The 20,178-nt window shown below is 30.9% G+C and overlaps 1 protein-coding gene and 1 non-coding gene across 4 annotated transcripts in view; one reads left to right on the top strand and one right to left on the bottom strand.

The window, feature by feature from the left end:
- LOC107445333 (breast cancer anti-estrogen resistance protein 3 homolog) overlaps nucleotides 1-20,178 on the top strand; it is a 76,963-nt gene that overhangs the window by 10,573 nt on the left and 46,212 nt on the right. For 2 of the 3 annotated variants that reach the window (XM_087167007.1, XM_016059701.4), the window contains exon 1: nucleotides 19,648-19,953. The exons of the other annotated variant lie outside the window; for it this stretch is intronic. The gene's annotated coding sequence lies outside the window, so the exon portion shown is untranslated. Of the gene's footprint in view, nucleotides 1-19,647; nucleotides 19,954-20,178 lie in introns of those variants that run through there. 3 annotated transcript variants of the gene reach the window in all.
- Nucleotides 7,915-7,986, bottom strand: TRNAH-GUG (transfer RNA histidin (anticodon GUG)). Its single transcript has one exon. It is a non-coding gene; the product is annotated as a tRNA-His (tRNA).

Below are 20,178 nucleotides of genomic sequence, written 5' to 3' on the forward strand. Positions count from 1 at the left end.
ACTTGTTCATATAGGTCAGTGTTTCCCAAAGTGTGGTACACGTACCCCCAGGGGTACGAGAACAGTTCAGCGGGGGTACGCGTTCTTATGCGAAATATCTTGCAACAAACGGAAATTTCAAAAAATTTTATTTAAAAACAAAGCTAGCCATGAAAATTTATGATAACGTATTTTTCGATTGGCTATTGGCAAAGTTAACAGTTAATAATTAGTAGTGTCAATAGCCAGTTGTGATTTTTAACTTTTGTGCAATTTTTTTATAGTAAAAAATGCATTCATTTTTTTATTAGTGGTACACAGCGTTACGAAAAATTTAGAAAGGGTACACAAAAGTCATAAGTTTGGGAAACACTGATATAGGTGATAGAGCGTCTCAAACAGCAATTGCCAGATTGGCAAGTGGACACACGAATAGTCTCTCGTACTTCGAAGGAAGAAAGACTTATGCAGTCTGCTCCAAATGTGAAGCCCAGCAGGCCTCTGCCGAACGCATCCTTGACTGCTTGGGCCTTTCCAAGGAGAACTTATACGCTACTCCACGCTCTTGTCATCTCCTTTTTGAAGCTCAATAAACTATTGGATTTTGTCTGACTTCGTCAGACAATTGGAGGATAAGGAACAACAACAACAAGAAAGAAAAAAAAAAAACAGCAGATTTTTATGATCTAGGGATCTTTTTTTTTTTTGTTAATGGTGGTCCCGATGTAATTCCTAATATGCAATTTTTAATTTCATGTTCTAAATTTAAACTAGTTAATATATAGGACAAATGTACTTTTCTAAAAGAGTAAAAGTTATTTCTTAATTGTACAGGCTATTGAAATTATCAATACAACAGAAGTCTTTTTATTTTCTCCCTTTCCATTTGGGATTTTCCTACTCCGTTCACCACATGTTCCCTCTAAGGGGACCGGCAGAAGCACTCTAGAAAAGAAATGGGGGGGAGTTGTTCCTCGTGATTTCGAATTTCAAGTGATATTCAAACAGTGCACTTCCTAAAAACAAATATCCAGATTGAATAATGCTTTATTATTCCATGGAAATGTAAGCCGATTTTGGATTAAAAACTCTCCCCTTTTTCAGAAATGACGCCTTTGATTTTTAGTCGCGTTGTCAGTCAATACAGCTTACGCATTTTTAGTCAATACAGCTTACGCAAAATGCTGCGATTCATAATGCATTATGAATCAGCAACAAACACAGTACATTCCATTGACCCCTGATGTACGATTTCAGATATTAACACAAATAAATTCAAAATTAGAATAAAAATAGGAACATTAGCAAAGAATATACTCACAGAAATACCTTTTTTCGATTACAAGTCGTTGTTTTTTAGAAACACAGTCAAATCCTGTTATAGTGAACACTGTTTATAGTGAACTCCCGGATAAAGTGAACAAAATCTTCCCTCCCGTGCCTTGCTGCACACGTATTTTATTTTTTGTGGATATGGTGAACCAAAAAAAGAAGAGAGAGGGTGTCGGATATTATGAACTGTTTTCTGTCTACAACTGATTTATTTTCTTCATTTTTTTGTAATAATTTTGAAATTTCTACTTCGAAATAAATACATATATCGATTTTTTAAACCATCTACAGCATGGTATGTAGCGATAAGTTTATTTTTCTCGTTTGCTTCATTATCGAATTGATTCAGCATTCAAACAGGCCGCAATCTTCCGGTATCCGGACAAATGCTTCAAGTCAAAGCCGGAGAATTCTATTTGGGGAGATTACTTTTATGTGCTCGAGTGGAGGGTTAAACAGGTTTAAAAAGCGGAATAACATAAATTCAGGAAAAAATATCGGAGAGTATGGAAGTGTTTCCATATCTGATGTTAAAAAATACGCATCAGCTAAAGATTAAATTTTTTTTTTTTTTTTTTTTTTTTTTTTTTTTGTTCGGCGAAGAGTAATAAAAAATAAAAGTTAACACATTTTTGTTACTTTGATTATATTTCAGTCATTTTGGTATTTCATTTCATTGGTCATTTATTTAAATAATTTGTAATAAAAGGGGGGGGGGGGGAGTTTGGAACCACTAGTTGAAATTGTTTGCGGAACGGATATAGTGAAGTCCCGGTTACAGTAAACCGAAATTTCGGTCCCTTGAAAGTTTGACTGTATAATAATTCTATCCTTTTTTCATAAATAGCGCGCGAAAATTTGTCGAACCCTTAGATGCCACTGCTTTTAACTCATTCACTATAACCACGATGATGCCCCGCAGTGGACTGATCGTTAAGACACGGTTCCCAGCATATCACCGAAGTCAAGCATCACTGGCTGCGGTCAGTGTGCGGGTGGGTGACCACTTAGATCAGTCTGTTTAGGGGCCGGGGGTGTGCGGTATGGGTCCTCGTTGAACTGTTCTACCGTTCAGTGCTCGACTTAGCGTGCAGGTCGTCGGGCTACCGAAGCGTGGGTGCCATCCCCTCTGCAGAGGATCAAAATTGTGATGGCATGTCTTCGGATCATCCTCAGGGATGTTTCCCAGACCGTCGCCAATAGCCCATTGTGCAGCTCTAGTGCGACGTAAATGAACTCCAAGAATAACCACGATGATTGCTTCGCAATAATCGCTGCTTTTGGCAGAAAACAGTTTTATACTAAAGTTAAAATTATTCACTTAACATATATGTACTAAAAGGACTTCTGTTTGTTTACGCTTGTGCTTCCACTTTCCACATCCAAATCTTATTATCTATTACTATTATAAATATATAGATCTTTTGGTAAACTGAAGTAATTTTTCCAAGTAATCAATTTTTGAAAAAATATTTATATTGTTATTATATTATATAACATTACATATTATTATATTGCTCAAACTAATTTGAGTTCGCAACCGTAATTTAATATTTCCGCTTACCAAGCGGGCGGATATATTAAATACGATATTTGCTTGCATATCGTTCTGCATGAAGTTGAGTGTTCAGTTCTAAATCATTTAACAGATATCTTTAACTGTTATTTATAATAGTATATTAATGTTATTTGCACAAAAATAATAATTGTAAGATGGTTAATAAGATTAGACCACCTTTCTAAAATATAGTGTGCAGAATTACATTATAATAATGATAAAAAATATTTCTCTTAGTTTTTAACTCTTGAATTAAAAGCGCAATAATAGCAGTAAAGGAAAATTACTTTAAATTAGGAATGCAAAAATGTTTGTAGAAAAACATTACCTTTCTGACTTTTATTAATTTTATGCTGATGACAGCCAAAACAATATGCAAATGAATGATGAAAAATTGGATCCCACCACGTGATTTTTCTGGCCAATAAAAATGCAGCGACAACTATGTTAACACAATATGTGTCTCCCTATATTAAAGCTGTTGCAAGCACCGCTATTGTTCGCTGCAGTTATCAATTTTATGAAACATTTTGTTTTGCTGTGCAGAAACTGTTAGATTTAAGAACTTAAAATTTCGAAGGTGTGTAGAAAAATATAGAGCGATATATTTTTCTGTAATAATATATTTCTGGTAAAAATATAGTTCAAATTCTCTTAAAAATTCTCAAATTCTCTTAAAAAATATATTCAATTCGAAAAATAGATAGTAGTATTCGCATAATTAGTTGAAGAATAATTAACTGTTAAATTTCTGAACAAAAAATACAATAATATAGTCCGGACTTTTCTACATACTACAGTGATGAAATTTCAACTATCGAAAAGATACTTCTTCTTTAAGCTTTTAAATCGAGTTCTTTTCCGTACTCCAATTTGTCCGAAAATTATTGCAATTTTAAGTGCGTTTTTGTAAAGAGAAAAAAAAAATCTGCTTTAAATAATGACTATTCGTCGTGAGAAAAGTACAATTAAAGTCATTGCAAAAAAAAAATTCCTTAGAGATATTGATGTAGAAAAATGTATTTTTCTTTCTCGAGATCTTTATTTCATAAGCTCATATTAAAGTTTATCTTAAAAGTAATAAAATTTAGATGTTACCAGATATAAATCTTAACAGTTGTTACGAATTTAAAAAAAAAAAAAAAAAAAAAAAAAACGGATTAAAATCGTTCAGTACTTAAAATGTTTTGACTTCTATTTATTTATTCTTAATCAGTCGAACAATAAATATTTAATAAGTTAAATAATCGTCTGCACTTGAAATTTATTATTTCAAATCGATCCTTTCGTTCCGATTAGCATATTGATAAATTAATATAGAAGTACATTTGTATAATTTGTTATAAAATGTCTAAAGTTTCTGTGGAAATTATTGACTTTTAAGAAGAAAAACATCTACTGGAGTTTATTTGTAGGGCCAGCAAGAGTAAACTCTCCTAGTTGATACGAAAATAATTACAGACTACTATGGATCGTGTTTTCAATTGAAATGTAAACAATAACAATCTCGAGCTTGGGACCTACTCTAGTTCCAGTTAAAAAGTTTGCAGCTGCTTACTACATGTTATTCTGATAGGCGATGTTTTCAAACGGATAATTTTGTTTTCAATGAAAGAAATAAACTAGATAATTTCTGAGCTCAAATCTGCCGTATTTCATAAGATATTAATGTTATTATGTAATTCTGGGGAGTTTTGAATGAAAATTTGTTTTAGTTATTTTGTTATTTATGATTAAAAAAGGTGACATGGTTGCTAGATTTTGAATAACTCGCTTTTTTGGCAGTCTTGATTTGGCCTCTTTCCATTTGTTTATTACTGTTTGTTCGTGTTGCATGCTGTGCACCATCTTACGTTAGTGTTAACACCTTTAGTATTGTAAACAGTATTGTTAGCATTGTAAACATAAGTAATAAGTAATCAAATGCATTGTTTGCAAGAATCTCAAAACACAATGATGCCAAATGGCTTTAAAATACAACTGAAACAGTAACCCGGAAATTTAGGCAGTCCCGAGCTTGCAGCGCTCCCTAGTGTAGAAAACACCATCCATAGAGATAGCTCCTGTTTTCATATCGAACACATTATTAAAATAAAAGAGCCGTGGTGGCTCAGGGGTTAGAGCATTCGCCATCTATTGAGTGGAATTGGGTTCGAATCCCAGCGATGGTTGGTCTATAAGAATACCACAACTGGTTTTACACCTACCACAGTGCTGACGTAAAATATCCTCAGTGGTAGTAGTGATCCTGGGTTAGAGTCCCTTTGCCGCCAGGCTAACCGTGGGAGGTTTTCGTAGTTTTCCTCTCCATGTAACGCAAATGTGGGTTAGTTTCATCTAAAAATCTTCCACGATGGCAAATTTCTCCCAATACTTGATCCAGTAGTTCCCTTGTCGTCTGAATTGGGTTCAAAATAACAAGTTGAACACTGGCAGTCGTAAACCCAAAATTGGGTCGACTGTTCAACGACGGTTATAAAATTAGATAAAATAAACTATGAGTGGACCCGGTATAGCCTGGTTGGTAGGGCGTTGGACTCGCTTTTGTGAGAACAGGAATTCAAATCCAGATGGATGAAGACTCCCCTGGTAGTAAATGGCATATATGGCAACGTTACTTTTAAAAAGTAACTAGTAAAAGTACAAGTATTTTTTTAAAAAGTAACGAGTAAAAAGTAAAAAGTGCATATTTTAAAAAGTAACGAGTAATAAGTACAAGTAAAAGTACAAGTACTAAGCAAAAAAAGTAACGATTTAAAAGTACATTTCTAGGAAATCGAAAATTCAAAGTAACCTAAAATTTTATTGAATAATATTCTTATGCTCTTTAAAGTTTTTGTCAAATTGTTGTCATTTATTTAATTATTTTTAATTTTGAAAGTTATGGATTTAAATTTATTTTTAAATTCGAAAGAATATTATAATATAATTTTATAATATAATCGTATAATATAATTTTAAAATCAAATATAGTTTTAATTTCAAACTTTTTATGGATTTGCACGAAAAAGAAATTTTATCTATTGATTTTAATTTTTAGTTTATTATTTTTATTTATTTAAATTACCATTGATTTAAGATTGTTTTACTCTTTAGAGACTCGTTTTAAAAGCACAAACATAAACAAAGCAAACACAGGGTTTCAGATAGCTTTGTGATCTTTGAGCTATTAAAAAATAATTGAATGTGCAGTATAAGTTGAAACAGAAGGTATTTAAACACGAAGTTAGCTGTGAATGCATGTATATTGCACATAAATTTTATTAATTAAGAAAAAACATAAGCATTTTTTTTCAATTTAATATTTTTTTTTTAGAAAGCTTACCGAGTTTTAGAAAAAAAGTAACGATTTCGTTCGATATTTCCGTTACAAATACTTGTACTTTTTCCCTAAAAAAGTAACGAAAGTACAAGTAAAAGTACTAAATTTAAAAAGTAACGAAGTACAAGTAAAAGTACGGACTTTTTACTTGTTCCGGCGGTACAAGTAACGAAAGTAAAAGTACTGCCATATATGATGATGACTCGAGGTTTTTTCCCGATATCTGGTCTACGTCTCAAATATAATACGTAGTTTTAGATTATTCAATGTATTAATAATTCCTACCAGCAATTCTTATTAAATTTTGTCTTTTAATAACTTCGTCTCTATCGTGTTTGACTGCATATATAAAACTAAATTACTTCAATAAACAATACAACAAATCTATTTTTAAGCTGCTTTTGGAAATTGCATTTGCAGTAAATAATGGTTAAAAAGCTCAGAGAGAGATTGATGCTCAATTTTTTAAATTAAAACTAGTTTCAAATAATTTCCGCTTTGGTAAACCTTATTAAGAAAAAATCACAAAATTGCCTCCTTTGTTCTAGATTTAAAAATGTTCTGAATTCTCAGCTTGTTTTGCACTAAACAATTTTTATTTTTAGAAATAAATCCATATACTTCTTCGCCTACATAGGTATTTTCCTAATATATTTATAAATTCACACTCATTTTTTTAAAAATAAATCTAATCTCAAATAACTTCCGCCTGGGGAAAGTTATAAAAAAATGCGCAAATTGATCTCCTTTATTTGAATGCTGCGTATACTCTGAATTTATCTTCTTTATGACTAAACAAACTTCTTTAAAAACTTTTATAAAAATAATCCTTAGCTTGTATGGGTGTTTTTAAAACAAATTGACCTCACTTTATACATATGTAATACTAATTTCATATAATTTTCGCATCGTGGAAAATTATATGCAATTCGAAAATAATATAAAAAATTTTTCTCCTTTAATTCTTGCGATAATTCTTGATTCCTACACAGTGCTGCTATCTATTAGCTGTTCTGAAAACTTTTAAAAGTCGAAGCGAAATATAAGTTTTTATTTTTTGAATGTTCGCAAGAGTTCTTTCATATTAATCAAATTTGTAAGTAATTGATATTATTTTGAGCTCACAATTTTTTTAATTCACGTTATTTTATTCATAATTTTTTTTTTTGATTATCTGTTTAGATATTTTATCTGTGTGTATATATTTTATTTGTGTGGATGTTGGACAACGTAACACAAAATTGAATTTAATAGTTTTTAAATTATTTTTCAGCAAAGAAAGGCTTACAATTGAAAAAAAAACTTCTTGATTTTTTTTTTAATTATATGCAACATAAATTTCAAGTCTAATAATTATCCTTTTCTGAGGAATTGTTTTGTGTGTAGATATATATTTACGCTACTTAATATGTTTAAAAATAATATTTTACTTATAAGAAAAATCTTCAATGATGCTTTTAACAGAATTTATTCGTTAAAAGTTTATTCTTTCAAAAGTACGCATACCATTAACAGAGGGAAAAAAATATGATTGTATGAATTATTTTCAAAATAAACCTTACTAGATTATGTTAAATAAAAAGGTTGTCCTCCCTGCTTCAAAAAAAAAAATGATTTTATCTATTTTAATTATATTTGCGTATAATTCAAATTTATCTTCATAAGGATTTTTAGAAAAAAATTAAATTGATATTTTAAAGAAAATTAATACAAAAACAATGAGTGCCGTGACCAGGATTCGAACCTGGGTTATTGCGGCCACAACGCAATGTACTAACCACTATACGATCACGGCGATATGAGAAGAGATCATAACACATATTATATAAAAATAAACTTAAAATTTTTTATTTAAGTTCGAGATTTTTTTATCGTCATTTATTTATTTTTTTATTATTCTTTTTGCTTTAAAACACTTGGAGAAGAAAATTAATTGATAAAAATTACTTGCATAAAAATAATTAGTTAACTCAGCATTAAAAAACATCTAACGATACATATGCGTATATTAAATTTTTATATCATTAAATCACATTATATGCATGTAATGTTATATCGCATTATATGCATGCATATAAATATAATTAAAATAAATTATTGGAATAACTAATTAAATTTTTTGTGAGCATTCGAAACGAGATAATTTGTGAATGATTATATAGCTGGTTTAATACTAAATTCATTATTGTAAATTTTTTTTTTTTTTTTTTGTTTTGGTTAAAATTCAACTTTGATAAGATATTAATAATTCCTAAATAGAACACTGAACAATGATATTCTCTCTCAACTAGCATATAATATTTGATGTAATATCAGAAAATGCAACATTATTTAGCATAACTTTCAAACATTAGAAAGATACAAAAGGTTGCTATTTTCATTGCATATGTGCATAATATATTCTATGCAAACTAATTTTTTCTAGCGGTAGCCATACTAATTTGTATTGATTTTGGTGCTATGTATCATAAGATTTTATATTTTCCGTTATTTTCTTGTGTTGCTTTTTATTTTTGATTCTTTTTATTTTAAAAATTTGAAATAGCAGTACAATGATTCGGCGATGTAATATTATACTTCAATTCAACAATATTATACTATATATCATTTGTATTGTTGTGAAGCAGTAGAACATACAATAAGCTTTATATATATATTTTTTTCCATTCCATTATTTACTTTGTCCGCAAATGCAGAAATAATATGTAATTATTTTACGAGCAGAATTTTGCGGCTAGCCATTTTCCTCCCTCTTGATAAAAATTACATTTCGTGTCCAGTTGATCTTTATAAATAAAATTTTCACATTTAACTGAGAATTAACTTGAATAGCTAAACTTTTATTGATTTGAAGTTTTTCTCCTTTTTTTAATACAAAGAGTTTTCTGATAAATTTTATATTGCTAACCATTTGCAAGTTGTTTATTTTCAATTTAAAATGTATTCCTTTTTTTTTTTTTTTTTTTTTTTTTTTTTTTAAGAGAAGAGTCAATTATATAAAAATTACAATTCAATTGAATTTGTTAGTTTTACTCATGATTATCTTTCATTTTTCTGACAATAGTGTGTCACTTGTAATTATCATCCACATTTGTACAATAAAAACCACAATCATACAATTGTCAAATTATGTTTTAATTTGAATTGAGGGGCAATTTTAACTTTATTCTTAACCATCTAAAAATCTAGCAATATGTGATTATTATTTATTTCCATGAAATAAAACTGTAGCTTTATTTAAACATTTATTCAAGATTAAAAAAGAATTATTGCTTGAATTTTTAAGCGTTATTTTTGTAATAATAAGGGAAAATAATTTAAATATAACCAAATTACTTACTTCCATTAATTTTCGTTAACTGAAACTAAATGAAGAAATACTATTTAATTTTTGCACTACCTGAAAATTTAACCACCAAAAAACATGAAGCAAAGGCAAACGTTCTGTTTTCAGGAGATGAAAACTGAAAAGTAATTAATGTTTTAAAAATCGTTAATAATATCGTAGAAACAATTTTATGTGAATGCGAGCAATTTAGAAATTTTCAGCTACTCCATAATTAAAGCTATTATATGTACTAAATCCATAACCTTTTTCTAAAAATTTACATAACATTAAAATTTCAAAAAAATAAATAAATAAATAATAGTAAATAAATTTTGTGTTCCATTTAAATTAAATTTGCTATTAATTAGAAAAACTAAATTGACTAGCCATTAAAAAAAACTACATTATGCATTTACAAAATAAGCTTTCGCAAAGGAAATAAAGGACAGATGAACATTTAAATAAGATTATTTTCTACATTGATATACCTATGTATATTATAATTCACGTCTGCTGAGGAAGCCTAACAAAATGATAATCTAATTGTAAATTTTATTGGAACTGATAATATTTTATGTTGACTTAAAAAGGGTTTTAACAACATTGTTGTTCCATTTTAAGGTATAAATTACTTGAAATTATTCATAAAAAAATTTAGTCTTCCGGGAATTCAATTAATTTACTGACTCCTGTTTATTATTGGGAAAATATTACTTTAGTTATTATAAATTTTAATAGACATTGTCCTACTTCTCAAATAAATAAAAATGCCTTGAAAAAAGAAATTTGCTTTACTTCAGGCAATGCCCCCAATTTACAAACCTTTTGACCAAATCAGTAGATAGTGTAGGTGGTTTTAATTATTATAATTCTACGAAAACAAAATTTAACTTTAATAATTGATCATCACATTTCATATAAATGTGGTCTTTTGCATCTAAATCAACAACTACGGAAACTTGTATTGATTTTTTGCACCAAGATTTTTCAAATTTAAACTCCTAAAAATAAAGTGATCGAAGCGCAGCATTTACTTGTTATCACTTTAAAAAAAAATTTTTAAATATCGTAAAATCAAACAATTATTAACTACAGTTCTCATAGAACCGAAACTAATGAAAAAGTTGAACGTTTAGGGCAAACCATTGTAACTCACTAAAAATTTAAAATTAACCATTCAACTAAAAAACATTCCTTCGCCTACTAAATTACAAAGAGAAGTAACAGAAAAATATAATTTGACTCCACAACTAAATTTCCACCACATTATTTAATATTTGGCCCATTTACTCATCCTTTGTCAGAGGCTAGAAAAATTGCTGTTAAAAGAATAAAACATCATGAAAAAAAAAATTTCTTTTATGATGTAAGATTCACTCGTATTGAATTTTGTCCTAACGATACTGTAATGCAGTGTTTCTCAAACTTATGACTTTTATGTACCCTTTCTAAATTTCTCGTAACGCTGTGTACCACTAATAAAAAAATATAAAAAAATGAGTGTATTTTTTACTATAAAAAAAATTGCCCAAAAGTTAAAAATCACAATTGGCTGTCGACGCTACTGATTATTATCTGTAAACTCTGCAAAAAATAGCCAAATTAGAAAAATACGTAATCGCAAATTTTCATGGCTAGCTTTGTTTTTAGGTAATATTTTTTGAAATTTTCGCTTGTTGCAAGATATTTCGCAGAAGAACGCGTACCACTGTTCCCGTACCCCTGGGGGTAAGCACACCACACTTTGGGAAACACTTCTAAAATGTATGAAAATTAAAAAAAAAAAAAAAAAAAAAAAAAAACCTCCCCAATGCTCGGAAACTTACACCTAACATATTCTGGCCCATACATAATTCTTGAAAAAATGTCAGATGTTAATTATAAAATAAATAAAAAAGAATATTCACAATAAAGAAAATACTGAAATAGTGCGTATATTTGACGACCGGTGGCTGAACGGTAGCTCTTCGCGCTGTCGTGCCCCAGGTCTCTGGGTTCGATCCTCGGACCGGGCAAGGCTGACTCAGCCTTTCATCTCTTCAGTGGGTCGATAAATGAGTACCAAGCATGCTTGGGAACTGAACACTGGGGGTTCCGCGTTCGGCTGACCGGAACATCTGCTCCTGCACCCCAGAGCCCAAGGTCAAGAAAACTGAGATGGGCACAGTAGGCCTTGGCCCTCTTTGGGCTGTCGCGCCGCTGAGTTTAGTTTAGTTTAGTTTAGTTTAGTGCGTATATTTAAATTTCGATGGTACCTCCCACCTGACAAACTGAAATCATATCATAGGTAATAAATAAACGCACCCATTTAAATATTAATGTGGCTAATAATAGAATGAATTTAAAATTTAATGCATATTTTAGATTAAATTCATTGCTTTAGTTTGATGGGTTTTCATTTTTAAATGTAAAATTAAAATTATGTAAAAAAAATAATAATGAGTATGACTTGATAAAACACGGTCCGGGCGACCTATTTCTGGAAGATCCGACCCTTCAAATTTTCCAGGAATTCAGCGTTTACTCATATCTAACAAAAAGATATGGGGTTGTTTTATTCTTTTTTCTCTGTTTGCGGGGGTCAACACCACAAATACAGTCCCTGAGACGCACTCTATGTAAAATTATAATTATCACTATACAGCTTTTACTCGCATTCCCTTACGCTCCTGTATCAATCGATTAACATTGTAATGCAATACTTTAAAAATAAATACAAATAGGAAGTATATAATATAATCTCCTGAATGAAAACTCATGACATGTATGCTTAAATATAAAAGTATTGCCTATAAACTAATGCAAATCATGCAATTATTAAAAAACCTCAGTGCGTCTAATTATTATAATATACTAATATAATGCTTGATATAATAAATATGCCATATTTATATAATATATCATCAAATTTATATTATATATTGTTTAATTGAACCAATTGATACAGAAACGTAAGCAAGTGCGAACCTGTAAAAACAAAGCTGCATAGTATGACCTGATAATTAGGATTTTACATAGAATCTTAGAGTGCATCTAATAAGTTGGCCAGGAACGGTAGATAAATCTTTTTTTTTTCTTTTATAATATATAGCATATATTTGAAACTAGGATCTTTCAGCACAAAATTGTTGAGATTTGAGACTATTTTTCTCCTTTTGGGGAGAACAGTCCCTTATTCAAGAAAAAAAAAAAACTAAAAATACTGAAGTTCTAAACTTCAGAAAAACGTCTAAAGTGTCATTTTTTATTTAAACAAATTAAACAATTATGTAGTCTTGAGATTGAATTTCTTCCTATCACAAAAAACGTCAATTTCTATTTTCATATTTCATGCTTTTGAACATTTGAATTTTTTTTTTAATGCACGTGGAAACAATTTTAATTGAAAGATTTGATAGTTTGTGTGAAATGAAAGAAGAGTATTTACTGGTGAAAGATTCGCAACCCTAAGTCGCGAACCCGAACATTGGGTTGGCTGTTCAACGGTTATAAAAATAAAATGATTGGGGGACGCATAAGATAAATGCACATCATTAATGTGTAAAAATTAATACATAATTTATTAAAAAAAGAAAAAAAAGCGAGAACAACTTTTGTTCAGAACGTAACAAGTAATATTTTATTTCAATTTCAAAAATGTAGGAAGGAGAAGAACTCTTCTACCCCCCCCCCTTCCTTCTGAGTTGCCGGACGGAGACAAGAAGAAGAGGGCTGTAATAAAATTTTAAATAAACATTCTTTTTTTCGTTGGCAAGTTTGATTTCTTTTTTATTTTCACCAATATGCATTTCATTTTATTGCTAGATTGTTCCGTTCACCCCTCTCACCCCTGATACCCTCTTATTCAAACTTTAAACTCAGTGTCGCGACTGCCCATCGAGGGCCAAGGCCTACTGTTCCTATCTCCGTTTCTCGATCTTTGGGCTCTGAGGTGGTCAGCCGAACACAGAACCCCAGTGTTTAGTTCCCAAGCATGCTTGGTACTCATTTTATCGATCCACTGAAGGGATGAAGGGCTGAGTCAACCTTGCCCGGCCCGAGGATCGAACCAGGGACCTGTGGCAGTTACTATTGAGCTACCGCTCAGCCACCGGGAGTCACTCTCTTGTTCAACTCCCTTTTCCCTCCTTAAAAGTCTATATTTTTCACCAAAAGAAAAAAAAAAGATTTTATTATTTATGAATTACGTAATTATTATGATTTCATGAAAGAAAATTTTGTTAATCGCAACGAAATAAACGATTACTTTCATATATCTTTCTTTCTTTTTTTCTTTTCTTTTTTTTTTTTAAGAAAAAAAGAAGAACTGTAAATGAAGAAAAATATTTGAAATAAGAAATATAAATTTGTGACCCAATAAGAACTTGTAAAAGAGAAGTTATTTTCTATAACCTATTATTGTATAACAATTCAAATTGAAAAAAGGTTTTTTTCTTTATCTGCTTTGAGACATTTATGTTTTTAAAAAATTTCGATTTAAATTTTATGATTTATATCTGGCAACATCTATCCTCTTTTCCTTATTTTTATTTTATGTATTCTTTTTGTTGTTGTTGTTACTTTTAGCACCTAGTAAAGCGAAAGCTAGTAAATGAAAATCACGAGAGAAAGAATTTTTTCTACAACAATGGATAAAATAACCGTCAAAGTAAAGTAAAATACTAAATAAAAAATAAATTAAATAAACGAAAAAAGAAACTTGACGACTGTTGAAGAAATGGCCTGTTGACGAGACGATTTCATTTATGAAACATCCCTGTGCACGAAATGACCTCAGCAGTTCTGACCCTTTCTCACTACAACCAACTGACCAGCATTAATAAAAGGTGTGTTCTTTTTTTCTGGGAGGGGGGGGGGTGGCTGTCTTTGGGAGAAAAATGATTATATTTTAGATGGAACCTGCTTTCGCCCTTTAATCAGGAGAATGGTCGAAAGTTTGGATCCATTAATGCTAAATTTACTTTTAGCATGTTTTAATTTATTTCATGATTTTATTTATTTAAGAGTAAAAAAAAAATATATTAAAATTCTAAGGCATACGAATTTTCACATCATTTTCCCCTAGGTAATTTTAAATGACGAAATACAAAATTTGAGCAAGTTTGGGTAAATACTTTTTAAATTATAAAATTACAAATAAAAAAAAAGAGAGAGAGAAAGACTATTTTAAACTTTAATTTCTCAAAAGCTATTCATACAACTTAGCTCGAATTTCGTATTTCATTTAAAATTATCTCGTTTAAAATATTGTAATTTTTTTTATAGATAATTTAAACTGCTTTTCAAATTATTCAATTTTTGACCCTAAATAAATAATTACAAACTTTCTAAAATGAATGTTCTCACGGAATTGTCCTTGGAAAAAGCAATGAAATTGTGTGCAAAAAAAACTTTCCAATTTCTAAGAAAATTCGGAAAATTCACCCCTCTACTGCCTAAATTATCGGTACCATACTTTCTATATTACAGGCCACCCTACTTATTTTGATAATCAAAACCACTAAATCTGTTAAAAAATTTTTTAAAAAAGTACACTTTTTAGTCTGATTTCTGTAACTCATTAATTGTAATATTAGAGGTTTCCCTTTTGATTTATTATAATCAGTACATAGTTCGTAAAAATCTGATCATTAGAACAAAAGTTATTATCTCTCTCTCTCAGGTACACATAGACAGACAGAAAGATGTGTACTTGAAAATAAAAATTGACCGAAGGAATATATTTTATGCGATGAAATAAATGAGAATTCATTTCACTCGTTGAAGAGACAATTCAAATAGGCGACGTCTTTTTACGGTTATTTATAAAGTGCTTTTTTGTTTTCAAAAATTTCACCATGAATGTTAAGATCTGGTAATTTTTATTCTATCTCTCCTTTTTGCAGCCCCTCATTTCTTCCGTTAAAAAGGAGAACAGTTATACTACTTATTATATCCCCGACCTCCCTAATCCTATAATAAGGTAACCGGGGATTATTTTTTTTTCCACAGAAAGTTTCTTCTTCAATATACCGTCTTGTTAACATATTTTCTTCCGTTGCCAAAAGAACAAAAGAATTCCCCCCCCCAATAAGAAAATACAATGCTCCGTTTCATTATGGATTAATTACAGTCCACCCCCCCCCCCTCCGCACTCATCTTTATGACGAGGTTCAAAGAAGAGGTTTCACTCCAACTATTTTCTTTCCTCCCTGTCAAATGCATTGAGTGGAATTTTTCGAGCATCACCTCCCAGTCTCATTCCATACGTTACGTTGCGAGATTTCTTCTGGCTGCCATATTTGGCAAAAAATCGCTCATTTACCTCCTTTCGATTTATAATGCAGTCGCAGCCATAACAAAAGCTCCAAGGCCATATTAAGCTAATTCCTAAGTTTAGGGATAAAATTAAAGAAAAGCTGGAGATATTGTTTGAATAGTTGTGGTTCCTGTTCATTATCGATACCTCCCCCCCCTCCTTCGATGAAGGTGAACCTTAGCTTTTGGAAATTTCGAAAGGGCCGTTTAACTATTACGTAAGCATATTTTTGGCATCTTGGACTCTCCTTCCACCCCTTGTCAACAGAAATAAGTTCATCGTGCTTATGTAAAAAAGTTTTAAAAAAAAGCTTGCGTTGTTTATTTTAACTTTGATTATTCATATCATGTTTAAATTAAAATAGAATAAACTTTGCATAGAACAAAATTTAAATTTTAATTTTTTTACACAATATTTCTAGTAGAATATTCTTCAGGAAAAATGAGTGTTTTCTTTTTGTGTTCGAAACTCTTGACCTCTGAAACTATTCAAAGAATTTTTCTTGCTTCTAATTTAACTTTAATTCCATAGGTGAAATTTTCCCTCTTATAATCTCGTTTTTTTTTTCTTTTTTAAATGTTATCTATTTTGCTTTTTACTAAATTTTTTAGAGATTTTAAGGATTTTAAGGATACACTCCTCCCCCCCCCCTCTGTCATCAAATGTTCATCCCGTCAGAATATTTGAACGATAACGAAAACACTGACTCTAAAATCAAGGACTAAACGCATTCAAAACAAACAATTTTAACTATTTGCAGCTTTTTTCTCAGAAAGTGAGTGGATGCTACCGGGAAAAAAAGGATGTAATTACCAAAGACGATTTCAATCATACTGAATATAAGCTTGGAACCGCTGTGGCGCTCAGAGGATAGAACGTTCTCCTCCCAATGAGGAGTCCTAGGTTCGAATCCCATCGATGGCTGGTGGATACGAATTCTGCTCCCCGTTCGCACAGGGTGCATGTGAAAATATCCATAGTGGTAGATGGCTCGTGGGTTAGAATCCTTATGCTCTCGGGGTAAATGTGGGAGTTTTTCGTGGTTTTCTTCTCCATGTGACGTAATCCATGAAGAGTAGCTTGCTCCTAGTTCAGTAGTTCTCTTGGGTCCTGTGTTGAGTTTAAAGAGGTGTTGAAGTCTATGGAGTTGAATACCGATATTCGCCCACTGAAATTTGTTTTTGGATTCAGAAAGATTGGGGAGACTTGCTCTAATGGTTATAACAAGTATAAAATCTTTCATCAAATATGTTGTACGAATCTTTAATGTAACTTCATTTAATACATAGAAATTAATGCTCAGAATTTCTTTAACGCATCTTTAATTAAATAACGTCTGCACTAATTATTTAGTACATTTAAAGTTAGGTGAATTTGGACCGTTTAGATCGAGTACGCAATAGAGTAGAAGTTATTAAGAATTGTTCATTTATTTATTTACTTTAGTATAATGCTTGTTGTATTATCTTCTTAAATCAAATACAGGGCATCTGCGCACCTGGAAAGTCATGAGAAGTCATGGAAAGTCAGGAATTTCAGTATAAAACAAAATTTGTCATGAAATGTCATGATTTTAACTATTTTTTTGAAAAAAGATCATGGAAAGTCATGGTCACTGAAAAATCTAATTTTCAAAATGGAATTTACCCCTCCCCCCAATTTCTCAGTGTTGTGATGTTCCAAACAACTGAATTTCTAACAAAAATCCCACAGTACAGTCACATTTTATTAAAATATAGAATGTTTTTATCATGTTCTTTGAAAATTAGGGCATTCTTTCAAAAAAAATGAAAGAAGGAACATCATTTCTGTCGCGAATTATCTTTGAAACTACTGTGATTTCAGAATTTTTGTTATTGTTTATTATTTTTATTTTATCAATTTAAAATTCTACCTGAAGCAAACCAGTCATTGGCGAATTTTTTTTATTATTCCGAAATGAAAACAGAAAAATCAGGAGAATTTCTTTCCTTTCCGATGAACAAGAAAAGTATCTTTAGAATATAATTCTGCAGAAAAAAAGAAAACAAAATTATTTGCTTTTTGTATTTTTTTCCAGCTATTTTATGGCTTCAACTCTCTCTTTATTTGGTTTTTAAATTTAGAATCTATAAATATGAAGATGCAGAGTATAACAGTTTTGGTTAAACCTATCATTTCAATGAGTGTTATTATGTCTTAAGGTTCAAGCAGTAGAGAATGTTAAAGTAGAATAATAACGCTTTTTTTTATTATAATTTATTGTGTTTTTTGTCGGAGAAAATAGCAACTTCGTTAGGTCATGAAAAATTCTTGGAATTAGTCCTGGAAAGTCATCAATTTGAAAATGTAAAAGGTAGCGGATACCCTGCGAATAAAGAGCTCAGTTCAAAAGAAGGGGTCCCGCAGTGGACTGATCGTTAAGACACGGTTCCCAGCAGATCACCGAAATCAAGCATCACTGGCTACGGTCAGTGTGCGGGTGGGTGACCACTTGGATCAGCCTGCATAGGGACCGAGGGTGTGCGGTATGGGTTCTCGTTAAACTGTTCTACCGTAAAGTGCTCGACTTCGCGTGCAGATCGTCGGGCTACCGAAGCGGGGGTGCCATCCCCTCTATAAAGGATCAAAATTGTGATGGCATGTCTTCGGATCATTCTCAGGGATGCTTCCCAGACCGTCGCCAATAGCCCATTGTGCAGCTCTAGTGCTTCGTAAATGAACTAGAACAACAACAAATCAAAAGAAGGGGGTTAACAATACAGAGTAAATATATGAACAAAAATAAATAATATATCCTTTGAAAATAATATATCCTTTCAATAATATATCCTTTCAATAATATATCCTTGGGGAAAGCTGAAAATTATTTTGATGTTTCTTTACATTTTGAAGCTAAATTCAATTAAATATTCACTTACTTTTAGCTGTGCTGTTTCTCAAATCTTAATCTGTATTTATTGAAATGCTGAATAAAAAAGAACATTTGAATGTTTAATTAACTTTTGCTTGGTTGGTTTATAAATTCTTAATTTTAGTGAGTGGTGATGTATCGTTGTTGATAAGAAAAACATTTGCACGGTCATCAAAAATTTTCGGTTAGTAACGGGTTTAACAATTGTTTACAATAATTAGTACAGTCAAACCCCGTTACATGGTTTACAGTGTACGAAATATTCGCCCCCGTGCCTTGCTTATACACATATAATATTTTTTATGGATAGGGTGATCCAAAAGACGAGAGGAAATTGGATATTATGTACTTTTTTCTGTCTTCGAGTTCCTTCATTTTTTGGTCATTTTGAAATTTCTACATAAAATACCGATTTCTAAAACCTTCCATTGAGTCGAATGTAGCCATTTTTTCTTGTTTGCTTCTTCTATCTCAGTTTCTCATCCCTAAATTTTTTGAACGCAAGACGATGAGTCATAAAAAATAAAAGTTAACAAATTTTTTTTTGTTACCGTTTTTTAATAATTTTTGTATTTCATTTTACTGGTCATTTATTTAAATAATGCGTCATAAAAGGGAGCAGTTCGGGAAAAATGAGTTAAAATTGTTTGTAGCACGGATATAGTGAAATCCCGGTTATAGTGAACAGAAATTTCGGTCCCTTGAAGGTTCACTATAGCGGGGTTTGAGTGTATTATGTGGAAAAATATTTATGGTTCAAATTAGATAAAAACATACACAATTTATGAAAAAAAAATCCGAACACAGTGTATGTGGATTACTTTAATAAGGTTTAGTTTTATTCAAAATAAATTCCATACGAGAGTCAACATTTCCCATCTTTTGTTTACGTTTTTCCATTGACATTTGGCACGCTTTGGCGACGGGCGTATTTTCTGAGCAACCTTCAGCTATCGAACGCGCCTTTGACTGCTACTAATCGTGATAGTGAAAAAAGGAAGCAGTACCGTCGAACCAAAACGACCTGTATTGTTGCTGCGTGAAAGCCAGTGCTCTATATTGCAGCAGCACTTAATGAAATAGAATGACTCATTCTTTGTATTTGTTAATGAACGGATGCATGTTACCTTTGGATTATTGATGGATGGCTAAAACTGTTCACAATTTCAAAACAACAAGCAGCATTTACGGAAGTTCTGCCTAAGAATGTGCGAAACCGGTGGTTTTTCTCCGTAAAGTGTGGGTGAGTGACTATATTTTTTCTCCCTTGTGCCTATCGCTTAACATCTAATTATTATAATACAGTCGGAAATATTTTGCATGCTCTATTAAGTTCTCTACTATGCTCAGCAAAATCGCGTCTTTCTAAAGGTTATACTTGTGTCATAAAGCTTATAGCAATTTATAATTGGAATCTTATCGATTTAATTTCTAATATGTATCGTCCGAAAACATCGAATCGTTTTGC

The sequence above is a fragment of the Parasteatoda tepidariorum genome, chromosome 7 (assembly GCF_982258835.1).
Source record: "Parasteatoda tepidariorum strain Cologne lab strain chromosome 7, Ptep-v5.0, whole genome shotgun sequence".
NCBI classification, from domain to species: Eukaryota; Metazoa; Arthropoda; class Arachnida; order Araneae; family Theridiidae; genus Parasteatoda; species Parasteatoda tepidariorum.